This window comes from Notamacropus eugenii, chromosome 5 (assembly GCF_028372415.1).
Source record: "Notamacropus eugenii isolate mMacEug1 chromosome 5, mMacEug1.pri_v2, whole genome shotgun sequence".
NCBI lineage: Eukaryota > Metazoa > Chordata > Mammalia > Diprotodontia > Macropodidae > Notamacropus > Notamacropus eugenii.
Genome location: NC_092876.1, coordinates 261,148,891 through 261,174,938, shown reverse-complemented (window position 1 = coordinate 261,174,938; position 26,048 = coordinate 261,148,891). Strand labels below are relative to the sequence as shown.

The 26,048-nt window shown below is 36.6% G+C and overlaps 1 pseudogene; it reads left to right on the top strand.

Annotated features, from left to right (window-relative positions):
• The first annotated feature begins 478 nt into the window (after positions 1 to 478).
• LOC140509135 (actin, cytoplasmic 1 pseudogene) lies at positions 479 to 1,593 on the top strand (annotated as a pseudogene).
• The last annotated feature ends 24,455 nt before the right edge of the window (positions 1,594 to 26,048 follow it).

The following is a 26,048-nucleotide window of genomic DNA, read 5'->3' as shown; positions in this document are numbered from 1 at the left end:
TCATTGTACTAATGAGAGTAACAGGAGAAAAGAAAGTCACAGTGCCCTTGGAAAACAGGAGAATCAGCCTAATTGTGATTTAATATAGCTATTTGCATTATTTTTTTTAATTATGTGATGTAATGTATTACCTAAAATCCATATAAGTTCAAATAATAATATCTATTATATTATATGAATTTAACTTCCAATGACAGAACTAATAGTGCAATATTCTTAAATGTTTACTTAACTTAAAAACCAGTCAAATGCATTTTTAGCCATGACCAATTTTGAAATAGAAATATTTGCTATGAATATTTCATTTTGAAAAATAATTGGGCACCTAAAAGGAACACATTCTGTATTCTACTGTTACCATTAAAAATCCCACCCAGCGTGCGCCCAGGGGGGAGGTGAGCCTCCCCCCTGCCTCCAGGTGCGGCACCACTTCTTCTCTCTCTCTTAAGGGTTTAAACCTGCCACTTGAAAGTTTTCCATGGATGATGATATTGCTGCTCTTGTTTTTGACAATGGCTCTGGCCTGTGCAAAGCTGGCTTTACTGGAGATGATGCCCCTCGGGCTGTCTTCCACCCCATTGTTGGGAGCCCCAGACATCAGGGTGTGATGGTGGGTATGGGTCAGAAAGACAGCTATGTGGGGGATGAGTCCCAGAGCAAGAGAGATATTCTGACCCTGAAGTACCCCATCGAACATGGTATTGTCACCAATTGGGATGACATTGAGAAGATCTGGCATCATACTTTCTACAATGAGTTCTACGTAGCCTCTGAAGAACACCCTGTGCTGCTCACAGAAGCCCCCCTGAACCCCAAAGCCAACAGAGAAAGATGATTCAGATAATGTTTGAGACCTTCAGCATCCCAGCCGTGTACGTTGCCATCCAGTCTGTGTTGTCCCTGTATGCCTCTGGTCATACCACTGGTATTGTAATGATGTGACCCACACTGTGCCCATCTATGAAGGTTATGCCCTTCCCCATGCCATCCTCCATCTGGATCTGGCTAGCCGTGATCTGATGGACTACCTCATGAAGATCCTGACTGGGAGAGGGTACAGTTTTACTACCACAGCTGAGAGGTAAATTGTGAGTGACATCAAGGAGAAGCTGCATTATGTGGCCCTAGACTTTGAGCAGGAGATGGCTACTGCTGCATCTAGATCCTCTCTGGAAAAGAGCTATGAGTTCCCTGATGGTCAGGTTATCACCATTGGCAATGAGAGGTTCTGGTGCCCAGAAGCTCTCTTCCAGCCATCTTTCTTAGGTATGGAATCTTGTGGAATCCACAAAACTACCTTCAACTCAATCATGAAGTATGATGTTGACATCCATAAGGATTTGTATGCCAATACAGTATTGTCTCATGGTACCACTATGTACCCAGGCATTGTCAACAAGATGCAGAAGGAGATTGCAGCCCTAGCTCCCAGCACAACGAAAATCAAAATCATTTTCCCACCTGAGCGCAAATACTCTGTCTGGATTGGAGGCCCCTATCCTGGCATCTCTTTCCACCTTCCAGCAGATGTCGACCAGCAAACAGGAGTATGATGAATCTGGGCCTTCCATTGTCCTTCACAAACGCTTCTAAATGGACTATGTGTTTTTTTGATTTTTTTTTTTGTCAGAAGGGTGTGACATGATAATTACCCAAAAAAAGAGATGAGATTGACATAGCTTTATTTGTGTTTTGTTTTGTTTTGTGTTTTTTTGGCACTTGACTCAGGATTTAAAAACTGGAACGGTGAAGGTGATGAGCAGTCTAAGTATGTTGGAGGCAAACATCCCCAAAGTTCTACAGCGCATCTTCAGGACTTCTGATTGTACATTGTGTGTTTTTTTAATAGTCATTCAAAATATTGTATAATGCATTGTTACAGAGAAATTAGCTCTGTAAAAGGAGCTAAGTAACAAATCCAGATGGGCAGGGGGGAAGGGGAAAGGTACTAGTATTGCTTTACATGTAAATTAATGTAATCCTTTACAAAAACTTTTGGCATCTTCTGCCTTAATACTTGTTCCTTTTCTTTTAAATTGTCAGCCATATTGAATGCCCTCCTAAATTCCCTCCCTTCCCCCAACATAGATGTGAATGAAGACTTCACAGTCTCCCTGCAAGTTCTATGAGATTGGTGCCACTATTTGGGGAAGGGGAGAAGCTTTACCTATACACTGACTTAAGAAAAATTCAAATAAAAGTGCACACGTTAAAGAAAAAAAGAATTATGTTGCACTTTCAATATTAACAAAACAAAAATAAAAAAAATAATCTCCATTATATATGTTTAATAAAAATATTATAGTAATGATTAACATTGAGATATCCAAAATTTCATTTGTACTGTCACATTGTATCCACAGAGGGTAGCTATGTTATTTTCTCTTCAGGGTTCTAAGGGCAACCATGTGGTTAAGGTATCTTTATAATGTCTGTTAGCTTGAGCCTCCATTCCAGTAAGTTTTCCCCAATATCAATAGCCAGTTAATATCCCATTGATTTCATCAATGTAATTAATTAAAGCCCTAATATATATAGAGAGAGAGGGGGAAGGGAAGGGGGAGAGGGAGAGGGAGACAGAGAGAGAGAGAGAGAGAGAGAGAGAGAGAGAGAGAGAGAGAGAGAGAGAGAGAGAGAGAGAGAGAGAGAGAGAGAGACTGTTTTATGAAAAGGAATGACAATAATTACTTTTTACAAAGGGATATTTAGTGAAAAAGATATAGAAAGCACCATAGTACCAAAAAAAATTCCTCTTTGAACCATTTGCCTTCTATCAACTCAACTATGGTAGAGTACATGCAAACTTAAAGCTATCAGACAAAATATTTACTCTATCACATGAACTTCAAAATGTGGCATGGTCAATTGACTTATTTGCTTCCTTGTTGCAAGGCATGTTATATCAGTCCTACAATCCATTGCTGGGTTGAATCAATAAAGTTGCTGTTCTGGACTATATTTGCACAGTACACTGGGCTGGTGGCCAACTATGTTAGGGACTCCTATCTTTGGACCTCTGTTCCTTCAAATTTTTGAAAGCTCATAAGACCCTGTAACAAATGAAAGGAAAAAGACAACAAAAGGCAGCACATCTGAGGAAACATACATTCAAAAGCTAGCCTCTGGTGTGAAGAGTAAGGGAGAGCAGCTCCCCTCTTCCCTACCACTAGCCCTCAAAATCACAGAGAATTATTCTTATTCCTCATAGCAAGAAGGAAGGGAGAAGAGTAAAATAAGTTCTGCTTGGGTCCTTTGTACTAACTCTTATTTCCAACTCATTCTCAAATTTATTTCTCTGATTCTCTTTCTGAAGTATCAAATAAGCTGCATAGAGTACCTTGGCTTCCCTTTCTGAAGTTGGATGTTACATTACAACATATATTTTATATACTTCATGTAAGTATTATTTTTCCCTATCTCATATTCATGATGTCTATCTCTAAAACAATGCACTATATGGTAGTTTCTTTTGCAAATTAGTTATATATTTTCACATTTCTGTAGCCATTTTATAGACAAGGCAAGGGAAAAAAGAATATGTCCTAAAGAAAGTGGAGATCAAATGTAGGTCTTTTTATGAAGGCAAAATGTTCCATCTCACTAAATAGTTAGGGAGCAGAACAAAATACAGAGGCATCAGTAAACTACAGGAATGGGTAGGTGTTGAGGAAATCTGCAATTAATTGTGTCAGTTTAGAGAGGGCCTATTGAATACTGGAAGCTTCTTCTGCCTTTTAAATCAAGTAGCTCATCCCCAGCAATTATTAGATTAAAATTATGAACCTAAGTACAAATGCAAATAATTCCTACCCTCAGAAAGCTTACATCCTACTGAATTCTACAACATGAATGCAAGGAAATACAAAGCAATTTCAGGGAGGGAAGAGCTTTAACCACTGTAGTGGAGGTAAGATCAAGAAAGACTTCATATGTAAGGTGATGTTTGAGATCAAATGTAAAAGAATATATGCATTAAGATTCATTTAAAGGCCTAGAAACTACTTTCCTATACTATAATATTGTACTAAGTAAGACTTTAGTAAAACTTCAAGTTATATAGGATTTTAAGTTTTGCAAAGTAGTATATGGTTATTTCCTTTGAACTTCATAACAGTGTAAAGATACTGCAATCATTCACATCAGTTATCTGTATCCTTATATATATTTACTAGATAAATGCAATTTGTTCCTTCTCACCCAAATTTCCCAAATTCTTTCTTTATTGAAGTTTCATGTTGTGTGAGGGGAAAGTATTGAGGGAAAGGGAAAGGGCAGAAATGTGTGTGTGTGTGTGTGTGTGTGTGTGTGTGTGTGTGCGTGAAAGAGAGAGAGAGTTTTCATTATGAGAAAATTATATCAGCTTTAAGTCTTATTCTTACTCTAATGTTATCTAATTAAGTGATTCTGGACAAATGACTTCACTTCTTTGACCTTTACCTTTTGATGCCTACGTAAAATAGGCACTAGGGGCTGGATTTGATCATTTCTAAGGTCCATTATACTTCTAATTCACATGATCCTTTAGTAATCTAAATCTGTCTTTTAGCATCTTAACAAATGATCATGGGAGACACTTATAAGATGAAATTTTTGAAATCCCAGTAACCGTCAAATAATTTCTCAGATCACCCCAGTTTCCCAGACAGAAATTTGTGTCATGATGGCATTTGACAATATCATTGATAGCCTTCAAATTATATTGTATTTCATTTATTACAGCAGGGGAGGAGGCAACATTTTTAGATTCATCTTGAGTAATGCATCTCCATGGCAACCTCATATTTTCACTGTTTCTATTATCCAGAATTTTGTAACATTAACAATAAATAGAAAACAGCTACCGATTGGCTTAGGGCCAAAGGTGTGTTCCTTGTTCTAGACTAGAAGAATAAAAAGTGTGGTTTCTCCAAGGACATATCTTCTATTTTGTTTCTTGAATGAAATTTCTGTAGAAATGCATTACAGTTGTGCACAGGTCTCTGAAAGTTTTTAAATGACTTTTAAGCTAGTACATCCATCAGAGAAGAAATAAAATGTGAAAAGCTAACTATTTATAGATCACATTCTTACTTTTTTAGGACAAGATGTAAAAGGGATTCAACATTCACTTTCAAGAACAGTATTTAAGTAGTTTAATACTTTTATTTTGAATGAATGCTAGAAGGAATTTTAGCTCATAAATTTAGTTTGCCCTGTATTTTTCCATGAGCCAATTGGAACACACATCACCTGTGGCACAAGTTAAGAATTATATGACTTTATATGTTCACAAACTTTAGTGTGCAATAGGTTTCATGTCAGGAGTCCTGAATTTATGGTGCTTTAGGCAGAAAATTGTTTTCTATGATATTAAAAATGTAATTAATAAGCCATGATTATAAACTTTATGTTTGATAGTGCTCTACAGTTTACAAAGCATTTTAGTATGTATTAGTTCAATTTATCCCTGTTAGGAAGTTAGGACACATTATTTCCAGTCATTAGAAAAGAACTTGAGATGGGGAATTTTAGTTATCCTTACACTGCCTTGTGCCCAGGTATTCTGACTTTAATTCCTTGTCTTTCATGTAAGTTTATAATTCTGCATAATTGTGTAGTGTTTTATACTTTCCTTCGATATTTATAAAAATTGAAGATTTTATAGTAATTACATAAGACCATTACTTCTAGACGTGACAAAAAGAGCACAGTTAAGGAGTCTAGACTATATCAATGAAAGCTTTGGAAGAAAATGGTAGACATTGTGTAATAAATCATTGCAGGCTGAACAATTTTAATACCTAAACAAGTACCTGGAAAGATTTAATCAATGACTGGTCTTGCAGATGTAATCTTGCTATCTTCAATAAACTAACATGACAAAACCCCTACGACAAATGTAAGCCCAAAAATATCTCTGAAAATTCAACAATTAAATGTACTGAAACTAGATCATTATAGACTCTTCCCTATAATCAAATGTACGTAAGACTGATTCACAAATAACTAATAACATTCCTTTAAATATTGTTGTTGCTCACACATTTTTTAGTTGTTTGCAATTCTTTGTGACCCCATTTGTGGATTCCTTGGCAGGAATACTGAATTGGATTGTCATATCCCTCTCCAGCTCATTTTCCAGATGAGGAAACTGAGGAAAATAGGCTTAAGTGATGTGTCCAGGGTTACACAGCTACTAAATGTATGAAGCCAGCTTTGAACACTCAGGTCTTCCCAGGTCCAGTGTTCTCCACTGCACCACCTACCTGCCCCTTTTGTTACTTTGCCTAATGCTCACAGTCTTCAAACTTAGTAGAATGATAAGCTCTTAAATTAAAGGTAGTGGAAAGAATCAAAACCATGTGGGAACAGGATAAAATACATATAATCCCCATCTTACTATATGTTACTGGAGTTATCCCAAACATGTATTCCATGAACCTAGGAAGATGAACTTACACCCTACTGGGGAAAGAACAATCATTCGTTAAATCCCTAGAATATGTCACACACTGTGCTAAGAACTTTATAAATATTATTTCCTTTGTTCTTTATACACTATGAGTGTTTTTATTATTCCAGTTTTACAGCTAAAGAAATAGAGAGCAGTTAAATGATTTGCCTAGAGCCATACAGCTAGTAATTGTCTGGGGCAAGTTTTCAAATTCAGGTGCAGTGCTCTACCCACTGTACCACCTAGCTACCTCAATAATTGAATTTAAGTACAAAAAATAGGCATTTTATCCACTTACATGGATTTTTATCCACCTTTTATCCATTATTTTATCCATCCATTTTATCCACCTTCAGCATAGTCCACTGAATGTGAAACATGAATGAACAAAAGTTAAATAAAAAGTGGTCCCATTGGTTTCTTTTGAAAATTTAATTTTTAGTTTAACATTTGAAACTCTAACAAAAAATCATATGGACAAAAAGAACACAAGTACTTTATTGGGTAGACAGCTTTGTCCTTCATGATTTTTATTGCATATTTGATTTGTAGCTACAGAGTCATTTGTTTCATAAGCCTCTCATTAACTTGCCTATGTATTTACCTTTAAAACCAGTGAATTATCTTCCCTTCAGTATGATCATGACACCTGGATCTCTCTTAGACCAGATTTTTTAAAGAGCAAGTGCTTAATAAGTGCTTCCCTTAAAATGAAAGTAACATTTCCTCACCAGAATATCATAACACTTTTTTCTCATTTGTATTTCATATCAGAGTGATTTTTTGTCTTTACTTTTGAATTCATCAATATGGGGAGCTTTGAGAAGTGAAGTTATTTAGTTATTCCACAAATCATCATCTTAGAGAGTTACCTTCAATGACTTATCCAAAATTATGTAGTCAGTGTGTGCCGGATATGGGACTTGAAAACAGGTCTTCTTGACTTTGAGACCTATTCTTTTTATTGCATTATGATATACCCCTGGTATAGAATATCATTATAGTGATGATGAAATAATATTTCTATGTAAATAGAACTCATCTTTCCCATTAATATTTGTGTTTTAACTTTGCCTCTGCAGTACCTTGCCTACAAGTACCATGTCAATTCACTACTTGAATAATTGAATTTTATTTCATAAGCTATATATAAAAATATCTGTGATCTCATCAGAGTAGGGAATTCCCTCAACTCAGACAGATTACAAACCATATATGACTTTGTAAATATAATTTGGTAAATTTCTTGAACCACTTAGAGGTTACACAATTTTGTCCAGTATCACACAGACAGCAATAGCATTTGACATAGTACTTGAATACAACTATCTCTTACTTAAATCCCAACCCTTAATCCACTAGAGCACTGTCATCATGATGTCTCTTCTGTAGCCATACAGAAAGCTAAATGAAAATGTATGATCAATAATAATGATGACTTTCAACTGGACTGTGCTACTTGTCTTAAAATAATGGAAATCACTACATATTTAGACTAAGTAGAAAAACCATTACAAATGACTATAAGAATATCTACAATGGTCCCATGTTACTTTATGTATTCAATTCAATTTTTTTAAGCAAAAAGAGACAAAAATTGATTTAAAGATGCACCTGAAAAAAGCAACAAACAACAACAACGAAATTCAGATAATGTTGTATGGAACATGTCTCCAAAACACTGATTGTCTAGGATGATAGTCAATGAAGAAGGGATTTGGCTTTTTAAAAGGGAGGTACCAGAAAAAAAATTCAATCAAAGGGTCAGTAGCTTGAAATAAAATGTCAATTATTATTTCTGTATGTTGTGTAAAGTAGTATTATTTTTACATTTTAGCCACTTGCATTAAAAAAAAACAGCAAGTATGCAATGCTATCTTCAATTAGGAATGGTAGTGAGAGCTTAAAATGATAATTCAAAAAGAAAAATAAATCATCTTAGAATGCAAGTTCACTGAGAGTAGGTGTTTTTATTGTTGTTTGTTTGATATTACATCACAATAATTGAAATAAAGAGCTGATCTCAATGATAGGAAAACTGATATTGAACTCTTTCCTTTGACATATAGTGCTTGTGTATCCCTGAACAGGCCATTAAAGTTCACAATATTTGAGTAAAATTTCAGTAGATTAGTCAAAAAGCATTGAAATAGGACATGTTATATACCAGTGACTGTGCTGAGGGGTGAGGATACAAAGAAGGAAGGAATACTCTCTACATTCAAGGAATTCACATCTTAATGTGGGAGATAACAAGAAAAAATGTGTATGCAAGTATATACAGAATAAATGAAAGGAAATTTCAGAAGGAAAATATCAAAGCCCTCATGGTAAGTGTGGGGAAGGATGGAGAAAGATGACAAAAGCAAAAAAAAAAAGGCCTCCTGCAAGTGGTATCTGAACTGTTCATCTCAAATACATACATACGTATACACACACACATATGTTCATTTAACAGGTATTTATTTTTTCTCCTTTCTACCTTCTCCTTATTTGAGTTGAGGTTTGAAAGAAGCCAAGGAATCCAAGGGCTACAGTTGAGAAGGGAGGATATTTTAGGCGTTAGGAACAGCCAGTGTAAAGAAATGATATCAAGGGGAAAAATATCTTGTTAAAAGAACAAGAAATAATTGGTATTACCAGATGACATAGAACATGGAAAGGAGTAAAGTGGAGATGATTGAAAATTGAAATTAAAAAGAAGGAAGACTTTTTATTGCATCCTGGATATAGTAGAGAGCCCCCAGAGTTTACTGAGTCAGACAAGTGATTTAGAAAGGTCACTTTGGAAGATTTAAGTAGAGAGACTAACCATCTATTACAATCATAAAAGTATGAGGGCTTGAAAGACTGCCAGGACGTTGTATGAGTTGAGAGAAAGGGCCATATAAGACAGATACTGTGAAAGTAAAATCAAGAAAGTATGTGAAAAAGTGACTAAAGATTGATCAAGAAGTGGGGATGAATGAGGAGGAAATCTGTTGGAGAAGACCGAATGAAGTGTTATCAAGGAAATATTGCATAAAGTTTTACATTTTAGAAGGAATAGATCCCTCTCATGTGAGACAAAGGCAAAAGACAAAATACAGAAAGAGGACACTGGAGTAGTATCCAATGAATAGAAGGGAAAAAGAGAGGAATCTTAGAAAACATCTTTGAATTTCAGTGAAGTGAGATCCTGAGCTAAGAGGATCAGGGAGGTGGTGGCAAAAAAGTTTGAAAAGGAATAAACAGATAATTGCCATGTTTCAATGAGAGTCCAGATGAGATTAAGTAACAAACATTTTTAGTGAACCCAGTCAGCTCAGTTTCATGATTCTGTTTTCCAGCTCATATCTATAGAGGCAAAGGAGGTGTATAGTAGGAGATAGATAAATTGTAATAAGCAATAAGATAAAGGGGTAATTGTCTACTGTAGAGTATGGAATAAAATTGATTTGATTAATAATGGGGTCAAACTAGAAAATGGAGGAGAATATAGCTACTATAAGGGTAATAGCTTAAAATAACAACGAATGATATGATTGTTACAGTGAGGACAAAGAACAAAGTTAAGGGTCATAAAACAGAAAGGAAAATGGAATAATGAAATAGTCTGATAAAATAAAGGAATGTAAGAGTTCTTGAGCACACCAGTAAGACAACTGTGGGGATGGGAATATCAATTATATGACCATTTTTATATATCTCAAATTATGTTGGAGGTCATGAGAATTGAGGAGATTGAAGAACTGAGAAGTTAAGCATATTCAGTGTATCAGATCATGAAATCCCATAGTATGAAGATAGGAGTTGGAATTATGAGAACAATTGTGAGCCAGACACTGAACTCATTGAGGAAGGAAGGGAACCAGTAGCTAATTACTCCCTAAACTTTCGTTGAAAGATAAATTTGGATTGAACCAATCTAAAGTGAACAGAGTCACTAAATGGTGGAAAAGGGGGAGCCCAGAAGTGCAAATGGGAAGCAAGGTGTCATCAAAAGGAATCTAGGTCTTGGCGAAGACCAGAAGATAGAAGGAATGAAAAAAGAAAAAAAAAACTTTATGATGAAAACAACTTTGTTAATTATGATGCAAGGTTTTTAAGACTATATGTTCCAGAAAAAGAGCTAATCTGCATTAGCCCTAACCCTAAATCTGCATTGCTAGGGGGTTTCATCATCCAGGTGATATTCCCTATGCCACTGAAATCACATTCCCTATTTCTTATATTATCTCCAGTGTCTAGCACAGTGCCAGCCATATGCTACACCCTTAATAAATGATCAATGATTGCTGATTGAGAGAATAATCTTATGTAGGAGAATTTTTAGTATATGTGAGAGATATGTAATCTGATTAGTCTACATAAATCAGTAGAGGTTTTCATTCAATGTGTTTAGTTAAGAAAACCATTTTTTTCCCTTCTGACTGAGGAAATGAGAGGTTTTTTATCTTATTTAATTTTTTTTATCTTTAACAAAAGCTAGTTATTTCATTTTAATAGCCTGCTTATGATTTATTTGTGAAAATCAAATTATCTCTGAAATAAGTTGATGAATTTCTTTTTTTCCCTGTTGAAAGAATTTGTGATCTAAATACGCACCTATATAAATACTTCATTGCATCTCAGATCTCATACATTCAACTCCACTCCAAGAATATGTATTCATTGCTATCACAAGAATCTAAATCACAGAAAATTGCAATGCAAAAAGTGCACATAGCTAATTCCATATATGTTTTCTTATTAAGTCATTGTGTACACACCCCAATAAGTCAGAGAGTTCACCTCTATCATCAGTTAAATCCTAATCTAATTACTTTGTCTCATCATAAAACCCTGACCTCTATGTATTTTTTAGGACTGCCAACATTATCACATGGGACAAAGCAAACTTTGGAGTAATTCAAGAAGTTTTGTGTATCTGAGGCTGAGAGTGTGCATTCAGATCATATCGTGAAATAGATTTTTTACTATTTTGAATAAAATATTTAAGATCTTTAAATTAAGATTTTGATCAGAGAGTGAGAGCTCTTTCTAGTATCTATGCTTTAATTCAATCTTCATTTCTCTTACCAACAGCTTATGACAATTATAAAAGATACATTAGATCAAAATTCATTATTTAAATGAAATCCTATTCAATTATGTGGATTAAAATATACAATTCTGTACAATGAAGTATGTAAAAGAATACAATTCAATTTTTTTCATTGGCTTAGTGTTGATTCACCTATAGATAGGTAATTATGGTCTCATTAAATCTCAGATATTGAAGAAGTTTCTGAATTTGGCTATATAGAAATCAATTCTTGAAGATGCTTTAAGGCATAGGAGTGAATTGGTATCTTTTTATTACTCACATGAGATGAAAACAGTAATTTTAATGTGAAATCCTAGGAAGACAGAAGACAATGAAAATTATATGTTTTAGGTGGAATTGTTAGGTAATGAAGAGAGAACAGATATATATGGTAGGAAAGTGTTGCAGTGGATAGGGTTCTGAGCCTCAAATCAAGACATCTTCCTGAGTTCAAAGCTAGCCTCAGACACCTGCTACCTGTGTGATATCGGGCACAAAACTTAACCATGTTTGCTTCAGTTCCTTGTCTCCAAAATGAGCTGGAGAAACATGGAGCAAAGGATCCCACTATCTTTGCCAAGAAAACCCCAGATGGGGTCACAAAGAGTTGGGCACTACTGATATTACTAAACAAGATTGGTAGATAGATAAATAGATAGACAGATGGTATAGATGTATAGAACTATGCTAATTAATTCAGTATAGATTTTAAGTTACCTATAAGTATCAAAAAAATAATCATGAAAGTTAAGAAATATCCTTTAATGCACTTAGTGGTTCCAAGTAATATTAATGAAGAATCTGTTTTCAAATATCACCTCTGATAGAGGCAGTATTGTAAGTATTAAACCAAAATGCGGATTAAAACCCATGAATAGTCTAACTTTGCTGCCAGATTTTCAAATAGTTGTTATCTTCAACACTGAAACATTTTTACACTTACTTTTGTTTTCCTCCATCTCTATGTTCTCTTGTATGTTCTCTCTGTGTCTCTGTCTCTGCCTCTGCCTGTGTGCCTGTGTGCCTATGTGCCTGTCTGTCTCTCTGTCTGTCTCTGTCTCTGTCTCTGTCTCTCTGTCTCTGTCTCTGTCTCTCTATCTCTGTCTCTGTCTCTCTCTGTCTCTCTCTCTCTCTCTGTCTCTCTCTCTCTCTCTGTCTCTCTCTCTCTCTTTCTCTCTCTCTCTCCCCTTCCCTCTTTCTTTCTCTCTTCCTCCTCCCTCTACACCACCTCTGACTTCACATTATCACTCTCCTTTTTTAGCTTATCATTAAAGTGATTTCTCATAATTCTAAGTGTTGCACAAAGATCTGTCCTGTGGTCTTTTCTATTCTTTCTTTATAGACTCTTTCTTGGCACATTCCTCAGATATCTTAGGTAATAATCATCATTTCTAGGTAGATGATGCACTGGTAAATATAGTCAACTGTTGTTTTTCTTTTTTTCCTGTGCTTCAATGGCGATCAGCAAATGTGATTCTTTCAAACATTCCTGATGAACAGAGTGGAATTAAAAAACAAACATTCAAACACAAGATTCAGATGAAGCATAAATATGTAACCATGAAAGGAAAGTCATAAGAGTCTTAATCGGTTTAAACTGTTCATATTCCTACGTGAAAAGATGATGCATGCAAATAGGAAGAACTTTATCACTTTTAAGGCAGTTGGAGTCTATGTAGAGAGAGGACATGGATATGGGTCAATTATTTTGACCCCAAAAAAGAGAAAGTTTTAGAACGAACGATGAACTGGGATAAGGAGAACGGAAGAAAAAAGGGGAAAATTATTTCACATAAAGGAGAGGTGCAAGGAAGAGCTTTTAGAGTGTCAGGAGAAATGGAGGGGTGGTGGGTAGCACTTGCATCTCATTGAAATTAGTTCAGAGAGAGGAATATATATATATATGTATGTATGTATATACACACACTCAATTGGGAATAGAAATATAACTTACTCATCAGGGAAGTATTAAAAGAAGGGAATAATAAAAACGAGAGTTTCTACAAGGAAGGGCAGATTAAAGGAGGCAGTAGTTAAAAGAAAAGGAGACTATTTTTTTGCAAAGTGTTTTCTTTTTTATTCATTTTTATTTTTCAGTGTTCACTTTTTTATTAATTATTTTTATTTTCAGTGTTCTACAATCGCTACCATAAACCTTAGATTTTTTTCCCTCCCCCCTCCCTTCCTACCCCTTTGCTCTCCAAGAAGGCATACAATTTTATATAGGTTCTACACACACATTCCTATTAGATACATTTTCATTATAATGCTGTGTAGAAGAATTAAAATGAATAGGAGAAATCACATAACAAAGCAAAACGTAATACACACACACACACACACACACACACACACACACACAAAATTATCTGCTACATTCTGCAGTAGAATTCCATAGTTCTTTCTCTGGATGTGGAAGACATTTTGCCTTAAAAGAACATTGGGAATTTTTTTTTAAGTCCTTGCTTTGCAATGAAGTTCCAAGTCTACCAAAAGAAACTCTTGCACACTGTGGTCAATGCTGTGCACAAAGTTCTCCTCTTTCTGCTCCTTTCTCTCAGAATCAGATCGTATGAGTCTCTCCAAGTTTCTCTGAAATCTTGTTGTTCATCATTTCATAGAGCACAGTAGTACTCCATTACATCTGTATACCATAATTTATTCAGTCTTTTCCCAATTGATGGGCATCCCCTTGATTTCCAGTTTTTGGCCACCACAAACAGTGCTGCTATAAATGTTTTTTATATGTGAGACCCTTTCCCATTTTTATGATCTCTTGGGGATATAGTCCTAGAAGCTTTATTGCTGGGTCAAAGGGTATGCATATTTTTGTAGCCCTCTGACATATTTTCAAATTGCTCTCCAGAAAAATTGGATCAGCTCACAGTTCCACCAACAATGGATTAGTGTTACAATTCTCCCACATCCTCTCCAAAATATATCATCTTCCTGTTCTGTCATGTTTGCCAATCTAGTAGGTGTGATGTGGTACATTAGAGTTGTTTTGATTTGCATCTCTCTAATCAGTAGTGATTTAGAGCACTTTTTCATATGACCATGCAAACTGTCCATTCTCTGCAAACTCTCTGCAAACTGTCCCCTCTGCAAACTATCTGTTCATATCCTTTGACCATTTATCAATTAGGGAATGACTTGTATTTTTATACATTTGACTCATTTCTCTATATATTCTAAAAATGAGGCCTCTTTCACAGATACTAGCTGCAAAATTTTTTCCCAGTTTTCTGCTTCCCTCCTAATCTTGGTTGCATTGGGTTTGGTTGTGCAAAAACTTTTCAGTTTAATGTAATCTAAATTATCCATCTTGCACTTCATACTGCTTTCTATATTTCCTTTGGTCAAAAATTCTTCCCTTCTCTGTAAATCTCATAAATACATTATTCTTTCCTCTACCAATTTGTCCATAGTATCAATCTCTATACCTAGATCAGGTAACCATTTGAAATATATTCTTATGTATGGTGTCAGACATTGGTCTATGCCTACTTCCACCATGCTATTAACCAGTTTTCACGGCAAGTTTTGTTGAACAGTGAGTTCTTATCCCAGAAGCTGGGGTCCTTGGGTTTATCAAACAGGAGGTTGCTATATTCCTTGCCTACTCTGTCTTGAGTACCTAGCAGATTCCACTTGTCTACCCTTCTGTTTCTTAGCCAGTACCAAGTGGTTTTGATAATTGCTTCTTTATAACACAATTTGAGATCTGGTGGACCTAAACCACCTTGCCTAGTGTTTCTTTTCATTAGTCCCCTTGATATGCTGGACCTTTTGTTCTTCCAGATGAATTTTTAAATTATTTTTCCAGCTCTAGAAATTAAGTATCCAATAGTTTAATTGGTATGTCACTAAATAAGTAAATTAATTTAGGTAGAATTGTCATTTTTATCATATTTGCTGGGCCCACCCATGAGCAACTGATGTTTTTCCACTTACTTAGATTTGACTTTGTGCAAGAAGTGTCTTCTAATTGTGTTCATGTAGTCCCTGGATTTGTTTTGGCAGGTGAACTCCCAAATATTTTATAGTGTCTACCATAGTTTTAAATGGGATTTCACTTTCTGTCTCTTGCTTTTGGGATTTGTTACTAATATATAGAAATGCAGATTTGTGTGGGTTTATTTTGTAGTCAACAACTTTGCCAAAGTTGTTTATTATTTCAAGTAGTTTTTCACTTGAATCTCCAGGATTCTCTAAGTATATCATTATATCATCTGCAAAGAGTGTTAACTTAGTTTCTTTTTTTGCCTATTCGAATTCCTTCAATTTCTTTATCTTGTCTAATTGCTACAGTTAATATTTTTAGTACCATATTGAATAATAGTGGTGATAATGGACATCTTTGTTTCACCCCTTATCTTATTGAAAATGTATCTAGCTTATCTCCATTGCATATAATGCTTGCTGAAGGTTTAGGCAGATACTGCTAATCACTTTATGGAAATTTTCCTTTATTCCTGTGTTCTCCAGTGTTTTTAATAAGAATGAGCATTGTATTTGGTCAAACTTTTTCTGCATCTATTGAGATAATCATGTGGTTTCTGTTACTTTTGTTGTTGATATGATCAATAATGCTAATAGTTTTCCTAATATTGCTCCAGTCCTGCATTTCTGGTATGAATCTTACCTGATCATAATGTATTATTCTCATGATAACTTGCTGTATTCTTTTTGCTAAAATATTGTTAACAACATGTTGTTGGATTATGACTTTTAATCCATTCTACTGTCCATCTCTGTTTTATGGGAGAGTTTATTCCATTCACATTCACAGTTATGATTACAATCTGTATCTTTCTCTACATTCTTTTTCCCACCACTTTTGCTTTTAGTTCTCCTGTGTCCCTTCCCCTCCTCAATAGAGTTTTCACTTTTGACCACCATGTCCCACAGTCTTCCCTTTCTTATTTCACCCCCCTCCCTTTTTCTCCCTTTTACCCTTACTACTTCTTCCCTCCCATTTATCTTCCCTTCTCATTTCTTCCTCCTTCCCCTCCTACTATCTACAGATCTAGTTAGATTAATATACTTAATTAAGCTTATTGTTCCTTACTTGAACCAAATCAGATGAGCATACCTCTCAAAGAATGCTTATCTCCCTCCCTTCTTTCCCTCTACTATAATATAATTTTATGCTTCTTCCTGTGATGCAATTTATCATTTTCTGCTTCCTCCTTTTCACATCTCCTTTTACAGTCTCTTTACATGCTTGAATCACATTTTATCATCACATCATTTACTTTACATCCGTTCACTCTCTAGATATACATTTCTTTTATACTTCATAATGGATGTAAAATTCTCCAGATTAATAGATATCATCTTCCCTTATAGGGAGGTAAACAGTTTGCCCAAATTGAGTAACAAGTTTTTCTTTTCCCCTGTTTACCTTTTTATATCTCTATTGAGACTTGTGTTTGAAGACCATATTTTCTATTGAGTTCTGGCATTTTTGTCAGGAAGGTCTAGAAATCCTTTATTTTGTTGAATATTCATCTCCTTGCCTGAAATATTATGCTGAACTTTCCTCGGTAATTGATCCTTGGATGTAGTCTCAGCTCCTTTGCCTTATGGAATATCATATTCCAATTCCTTCAGTCTTGTAATGTAGAAGCTGCAAGGTCCTGTGTGATCTTAACTGTGGCTCCTTGATATTTCAATGGTTTCTTTCTGATTGCCTGTTGTATTTTCTTCTTCAATTGATAGTTCTGGAATTTGGCAACATTATTTCTTAGTGCTTTTAGTTTGGGATCCTTTTGGGGAGGTGAATGGTAGATTTTTCAATAACCGTTTTGCCCTCTGGATCTAGTACTTCTGGGCAGTTTTCCTTGGTGATTTCTTGGAAGATATTTTCCAGACTATTTTTTTCATCGTGGCTATAGGCAGGTCAACAATTCTTAACTTTTCTCTCCTGGATCTATTTTCCATGTCAGTTGTTTTTCCCTTTAGCTACTTGACTTTTTCTTCTACCTTTTCATTCTTTGGATTTTTTCTTGACTGATTCTTGCTGTCTCATAGAATCATTGGTTTCACTTGCCCAATAATAATTTTTGTCAAATTGTTTTCTTCAGTTAACTTTTGTATCTCCTTTTCTATTTGTCCAATTATTCCTTTTAAGGAGTTATTTTCTCCAGTTAGTTTTTGTACTTCCTTTTCCATTTGTCCAATTTTCCCAATTAGTTTTTGTGCTTCCTTTTCCACTTGTTCAATTTTCCATTTAAAAGAGGTGTTCTCTTCATAGAATTCTTTTTTCGTGCTTTTAAAATCATTGTCCAGTTTTGTTTTGTTTTTTTATTCCTTCTTCAGCTCTCCCAAGAGATTTGTTTGTGCATGGGAGCAGTTCAGAGCCCCTTCTGGAGTTTCAGATGGGAGTACAGTTTTGCAACCAACCTCTTTGGTAGGCGTGTTTTGGTCCTTGTTCCCACAGAAACATTCTATGGTTTTTCCCCCTTGATTTGCTTCTTTTTGCTCATGATGGTGAAGCTTTGTGTGTTGTTGCCTCTGGATCTTTCAGCTACCAGCTGGAGAGCTAGGTGTTGAGCTGACTGCTATGAAAAAGCTAAGGGCAAGTGCCTTTATTTCCTTTTGTTTTCTGTTTCTCTGATCAGCCCTCAGGCTATCTTGTTAAGTGTGGGGGAGAGGTAATCTGGTCAGTGGAGATCTCCTCAGCTGAGCTGGAGCAAAGACAAACTCAGGTGTTGGTGATCCTGGCTGCCCTATTGTCTTCCTGTATCCCCTGACATGCTTAGGCACACCTGTGTCCAAGTGCAAGTTTCCACCCCCCCCCCCCCCCCCCGGGGCTCCTGTCCTTCCAATTACTCTCTGCCACAGTAAGAGGAATCCTCCTTAGCTATTTTACTAACCTCATGTGCTACGGGACTGTTTGCCCCTTTTGCTGATCCCACTGATCCAGGATTTTTCTGGGGAAACACTTTATGGTTCTTTTGAGGTCAACAAGGGGAGGGGAAGAGAGCATTTACTAATCACTCTGCCATTTTGGCTCTCAGAATTTCAAGTAGGTGACTTACAGACATTTAATCTCTAGTCTGAAAGTCTTAAGAGCAGCTGTGGCCAATGCCTGGGGCTCAGTGGCTGTCACTAGCTTAGCTCTGCTCATCTCCCACCCTGGGGTGCCACTCCACCATTCTGCCATACTTCTATTGGTTCAGGCTGCCCCAGGGATTTCCTTCTTAGCTGCACTGCAATGGGATACACTGCACTCTGGGCTCTGGGCTCACCTTCAGGAGAAAAGATCCCTCCTGTTGACCTTCCAGTCTGTCCTTTTCTGTGAATCTGCCACAGTCTGTCTCCTATGAGATTCTACACCTCCAAAATTTGGTCAGATTCTCTTTTTAGAGGTATCTGAAGGAGTTTGTCTAGGAGCTTAGGTGAGTAGTTGCTCTCTCTCAGCCATCTTGGTTTTGCCCCCCTAAAACAGACTTTTGAGGAGAGATGGAGAGAGAGAGAGAGAGAGAGAGAGAGAGAGAGAGAGAGAGAGACAGAGAGACAGAGACAGAGACAGAGAGACAGAGACAGAGAGACAGAGACAGAAACAGAGACAGAGAGAGACAAAGAGAATGACAAACAGAATAAAATAAGATGGAAGGAAATACACAGTAATTATAATTCTGACTGAATGCATGGGTCTCACCCATAAAATAGAAATAGAAAGACCCACAAATTTACAGGAATGCCATCATCTCAGATAAAGCAAAACTAGATAAATTAAAATAATCAGTGAAAATAAATTTGCTGAAAGGTACCATAGATAATAAAGCAACACCAAATTTATATCAAGTTTCTCTGATAAAGACCTCATTTCTCAAAGATTTAGGAAAGAGATTTAAATTTATAAAAATAAGAGCCATTCCTCAATTTATGAAGGGTTAAACAATGTAAACAGGCAGTTTTCAGAAGGATAAATTCAAGTTATCTATAGTCACATCGAAAAATGTTCTATACCACTTGATTAGAGAATTACAAATTAAAACAACTCAAATTATCCCCTCACAGATATCAGATTGACTAATATGAAGAAAATGAAAATGACAAATTCAAGAGGGGCTGTGGAAAAACTGGAATACTGGAGAACAATTTGGAACTATTGTCAAAGATCTATAAAATTGTACATAAACTTTGACCCAACAACACCGCAGCTATGTTTGTATCCCAAAGATATCAACAAATAGCCAGAAAAATCTATATGTACCAAAATATTCACAGCAGCTCTTTTTGTGGTGACAAAGAATTAGAAACTGACAGGATGTTTATCAATTGGGGAAGAGCTGAACATGTTAAAGTATATGATTGTGATGGAATATTATTGTGGTATGAGATAATGTAAAGGGTTGTTTCAGAAAAATACCTGAGTAGAACTATACAAATTGATGCAGTTAAGAGAGTAGAATCAGGAGATCATTTTACATAGCAAACGCAATATTGTAATGCTGATCAAATGGAAAGATTCAGCTACTCTGACCAATAAAATGATTCAAGACAATTCCAAAAGACACATGATGAAAAAATGCTATCCACTTCTAGGGAGAGAATTGATCACTCTTTATCCAAACTCATCTATATTTTTTCACTTTCTCAATTTTTCTTTCTTTTTTTTTTTTGGTGGTGACATTCTAAATATGGAAATATGTTTTGCATAATTTTACATGCATAATTCATTCATTTATTCCTCTCCCAGTGGGTGGATGAGAAGCTGAAGTGAGGGAGAGAATTTGGAACTTAATTTTTAAAAATGTTAAAAATAAATAAAATAATATTTTTAAAATGAAAAAAGTTAAGTGAATGTCTCAGGCATGTCATTATCTTTTCCCCAAAAATATATCCCATTCCAAACTTTTTCTTTCTTAAAAGCATTACCTTAAATAGATTTGTAACTTCAGTGTTGTCATTGGCTGCTTACCGTTCCTAATATCAATATCCACTCTGTTACCAAATCTTGTTATTTCTACCTCAAAAACAACTCTCACATCCAGCCTCTTCTTTCAAATTTCAAAGCCCTCCACTCCAGGTCAGAACCTGAGTATTTCCATTCTAGGTTATTTCACCAATTTCCTACTTGTTCTCTTTGCTTCAAGTCTTTTCCAAGAGGACAAAATGATTTTCTCCAAGTACAGAACTGACTATATCAACCTCTCAAAACAAAACAAAACGCTCCATTGATTACTTAGTGCCTATAGGATAAAACATAAACTCCATTTTTTTTTGTCTTCCAAAATACTTCAAAAGTTGAAGCCAAACTGGCTTTTCTTTCTTTATGGTACATTATTTCTCTTTCTTCCCTTCAGTCCAGCCAATCTAGCTTTCTCCTTGTTCCTCATACACAATAGTTCATTGACCTTCCACCAGATCTGGAGAAGAATCCCTAATCCTCCCTCCTTATAAGTATTTTTCTCTTCCTTCCAGGAGCAACTCGAAAGCCACCTACTACATGAAACATTTCTTGATCCTTAGGTGTTTGTGTCCTTCTTCTTAACCGCACTGTATTTAAATGCTTTGCAACTATCTGTTTGACTGTTAGGCTCCTAGAGAATAGAAATTATTTTGCTCCTTGTTTTTGTAGCCTTAACACCTAGAAAAATGTTTGGCACATTGTAGTCACATGATAAATGCTTATGAATAGCATTTTTTGATATATTAGTCTCCAATCACTTTTGAAATGATCCAATTCTTCGTTTTATTGCTTATTATAAAAAAATCTTTAGAATTTATTTTAAAAAGTCTGTGTTTGAACATATTCTCATATCCCTAACTATTTTATAATTAGATCTATTCATGAAGGTTTAAAAAAATCTCACATTTAAAATTCTTATTTAATTTTACCACAAGGAAAATTCTAATAACTTAAGCATTTTCTACATTTTAATTGTTTATCACAAATTTAAAAATCCAGTCCCTCTACAAGCTCTGAAGAACCCTCAATTCAAAAAAAAAGATGTTAAATTGCTACCTGAGGTTATAAAACCCTTTTCTCATATAACATTATTTCCTCATGTACCTTCGCTATCTGTGAGAAATAAACAAATAAGAGTGTATACACACATTGATTTTAGAAGGAATAGACAGTGGAGATATAATAACTTTGTCATTAAACCTCTCACAATTACATTAATTGTCCAGTATTTATAGAGTATCTTCCAGTACAATATTGACAAAAGATAAAACTACATTAAAATATACCGTCAGCTTGAGTATTTTTAAAAAAACTTATTTTGTTTCCGCAAAATTTTGAGTTCCAAATTTTCTCTGCATCTCTCCCCTCCCCCCAAAAACGCCATGCATTCTGATTGTCCTTTCCACCAATGTGCCCCTCCTTCTAGCACCCCTCCCTTCCCTTATCCCCATCTTCGCCCTTGTCTTGTAGGGCAAGTTAAACTTCTGTACCTCATTACCTTTATTTCTTATTTCCCAGGCGTATGGAAAAACAATTCTCAACATTTGTTCCTACAACTTTGAGTTCCAACTTTTCTTCCTTCCTCCCTCCCCACCTGTCCCCACTGAGAAAGCAAGCAATTCAATATAGGCTATGTATGTGTAATTTTGGAAATGACTTCCATAATTGTCATGTTGTGTAAGATTAACTCTATTCCCCTCCATCTTATTCTGCCACCTACTTCTTCTGTTCTCTCTTTTGACCTTGTTCCACCCCAAGAGTGTTACTTCTAATTGCTTCCTCCTCCCATTTGCCCTCCCTTCCATAATCACCTCTACCTTGCTTATCCCCTTCTCTCAAATTTTCGTGTAGTGTAAGGTAGATTTTCATACCAAATTGAGTGTTATTCCTTCCTTGAGCTAAATGTCATGACGGTAAGCTTCATTTTTTCGCCTCTCACCTCCCCCCTTTTCCCCTCCATTGAAAAAGCTTTATCTTGCCTCCTCTATGAGAGATAATTTGCCCCATTCCATTTCTCCCTTTCTCCTTCCAATATATTCCTCTCTCGCCCCTTAATTTTATATTTTTAGATATGATCCCTTCTTATTCAACTCACCCTGTACTCTCTGTCTCTCCCTCTCTTTGTCTCTACATATATGTATGTGTGTGTCTGTGTGTGTGTAATCCCTCCAGCTACCCAAATACTGAGAAAAGTTTCAAGAGTTACAAGTAATATCTTTCCATGTAGGAATGTAAACAGTTCAACTTTAGTAAATCCCTTGTGATTTCTGTTTCCTGTTTATCTTTTCATAATTCTCTTGATTCTTGTGTTTGAAAGTCAAATTTTCTTTTTAGCTCTGGTCTTTTCATCAAGAATGCTTAAAAGTCCTCTATTTCATTGAATGACCATTTTTCCCCTAAAGTGTTGTATTCAGTTTTGCTTGGTAATTGATTCTTCATTTTAATCCTAGTTCCGTTGATTTCTGGAACATCATAGTCCAAGCCCTTCTATACTTTAATGTAAAAGCTGCTAGATCTTTTGTTATCCTGATTGTATTTGCTCAATACTCAAATTGTTTCTTTCTACCTACTTACAATATTTTCTCCTTGGCCAGGGAACTCTGGAATTTGGCCACAATGTTCCTAGGAGTTTCTCTTTTTGGATGTCTTTCAGGAGGTGATTGGTGGATTCCTTGAATACTTATTTTGCCCTCTGGTTCTAGAATCTCAGGGCAGTTTTCCTTGATAATTTCATGAAAGATGATGTTTAGGCTCTTTTTTTGATCATGACTTTCAAGTAATTGTCCTGGATCTATAGTCTAGGGCAGTTGGTTTTCCAATGAGATATTTCAAATTATCTTCCATTTTTTCTTTCTTCTGGTTATGTTTTGTAATTTCTTGGTTTTTCAGAGTCATTAGCTTCCATCTGCTCTATTCGAATTTTTAAAGAAGTATTTTCTTCAATGAGCTTTTAAACCTCCTTTTCCATTTGGCTAATTCTGCTTTTTAAAGCATTCTTCTCCTCATTGGTTTGTTGGACTTCTTTTGTCAATTGAGTTAGCCTATTTTTTAAAGGTGTTATTTGCTTCAGAATTATTTTGGGTCTCCTTTAGCAAGCTGTTGACTGACTTTTCATAGTTTCTTTGCATCTCCCTCATTACTCTTCCCATTTTTTCCTCCACATCTCTTACTTAATTTTCAAAATCTTTTTTGAAAGAGGAGAGCAGCCCTGCCGCGGCAGTGACACCGTGGGAAAGAGATCCAGCGGCCACGCGGGTCCCCCCACCCACAGAGGGACCTGCAAACCTCTCGCAAAAGGTCCGTTACGCTGCAGACACGGTGCCCAGCCCGGACCTGCGGCGGCAACGGCACCCGCGGCTCCGAGAGACAAAGTTCTGAGAGGGATCCGGAGGCGGGATCTTCAGCAGCTGCACGGGCCCCCCACCAACAGGTGACTGACGGGGGTAGGTGAGAGAGTCTCTTTGGCAGGTTGAGAGGGGAGCGTGGTGCCCCCATAGCTCGGCCCCCCCCGGGAGGTGGGGGCTGAGAGGCGGCTGCGGCCGGGGGCTCCCCAAACGAGCGGTAGCCTGGATCCATTGTGGAAGGTCTGTGTATAAACCCCCTGAGGGAACTGAGGCAGAGAGGCGGCCCTGCCCCTGACCTCAGCACCTGAGCCTAATTTAACACTGAATAACAGCCCTGCCCCCACCAAAAATCCTAAGGCGGGAAGCAGCATTTGAATCTCAGTCCCCAAACGCTGGCTGGGAGGACCAGGAGGCGAGGTGGATGTGAGGAGAACATTCAGAGGTCAGGCCACTAGGGGGAGACAATGCCAAGAAAAGGGAAAAGCAATAAAATTATTGAAGGGTACTTTATTGGAGAAAAATCACTTCCTCCCTTCCTTTCTGATGGGGAGGAACAAGGCTTGCCATCAGGCAAAGACACAGAAATCGAGGACTCTGTGCCCCAGCTCACCCAGTGGGCTTGGGCCATGGAAGAGCTCAAGAGGAATTTTGAAAATCAAGTTAGAGAGGTGGAGGAAAGACTGGGAAGGGAAATGAGAGGGATAAGGGAGAAGCATGAAAAACAGATCAGCTCCCTGCTAAAGGAGAACCAAAAAAATCTTGAAGAAATTTGCACCTTGAGAACTAGCCTAACTCAGCTGGCAAGGGAGGTGCAAGGGGCCAATGAGGAGAAGAATGCTTTCAAAAGCAGAATTAACCAAATGGAAAAGGAGATTCAAAAGCTTACTGAAGAAAATAGATCTGTCAAATCTGGAATGGTACAGATGGACGCTAAGGACTTTATGAGAAAGACAAATATCTCAGAACATACCGCGTAGATTCGAAAAATGGGAGATAATGTGAAATATCTTATTGGAAAAGCAACTGACCAGGAAAATAGAATCAGGAGAGACAATGTAAAAATTCTGGGTCTACCTGAAAACCATGATCAAAAGAAGAGCCTAGACATCATCCTCCACGAAATTATCAAGGAAAACTGCCCTGAGATTCTAGAACCAGAAGGCAAAATAAATATTCAAGGAATCGCAGAACACCGCATGAAAGAGATCCAAAAAGAGAAACTCCTAGGAGCATTGTGGCCAAATTCCAGAGTTCCCAGGTGAAGGAGAAGATATTGCAAGCAGCTAGAAAGAAACAATTCAAGTATTGTGGAAATACAATCAGGATAGTACAGGATCTGGCACCTTCTACATTGAGGGATAGAAGGGAATGGAATAGAATATTCTGGAGGTCAAAGGAACTAGGACTGAAGCCAAGAATCACCTACCCAGAAAAACTGAGCATAATACTTCAGGAGAAAAAATGGTCTTTCAATGAAATAGAAGACTTTCAAATTTTCCTGATGAAAAGACCAGAGCTGGAAAGAAAATTTGACTTTCTAACACAAGAATGAAGAGAACCATAGGAAGGCGAACAGCGGAGAGAAATGATAAGGGACTTACTAAAGTTGAACTGTTTACATTCCTACATGGAAAGACAATATTTATAACTCTTGAAACATTTCAGTATCTGAGCACTGGGTGGGAGTACACACACACACACATGCACACACGCACACATACATAGAGAGAGAGTGCACAGAGTGAATCGAAGAGGATGGGATCATATATTAAAAAAAATGAAATCAAGCAGTGAGAGAGAAATATTGGGAGGAGAAAGGGAGAAGTTATATGGGGCAAATTATCTCTCATAAAAGAGGCAAGCAAATGACTTATTAGTGGTGGGATAAAGAGGGGAGGCAAGAGAAAAACATGAGATCTACTCTCATCACATTCCACTAAAGGAAAGAATATAATGCACACTCATTCTGACAGGAAAACCTATTCATAATACAGGAGAGTGGGGGACAGGGGCACAAGCAGGAAGGGGGGGAGGATAGAGGGGAGGGCATGGGGAGGAGAATGCAATACGAGGTCGACACTCATGGGGAGGGAAAGGACCATAAGAAAATAGAAGTAATGGGGGACAGGACAGGATGGAGGGAAATATAGTTAGTCTTATACAACACAACTAGTATGGAAATCATTTGCAAAACTAAACAGATATGGCCTATATTGAACTGCCTGTCTTCCAAGGGGAAGGGGTAGAGAGGGAGGGAGCTAAAGAAGTTGGAACTCA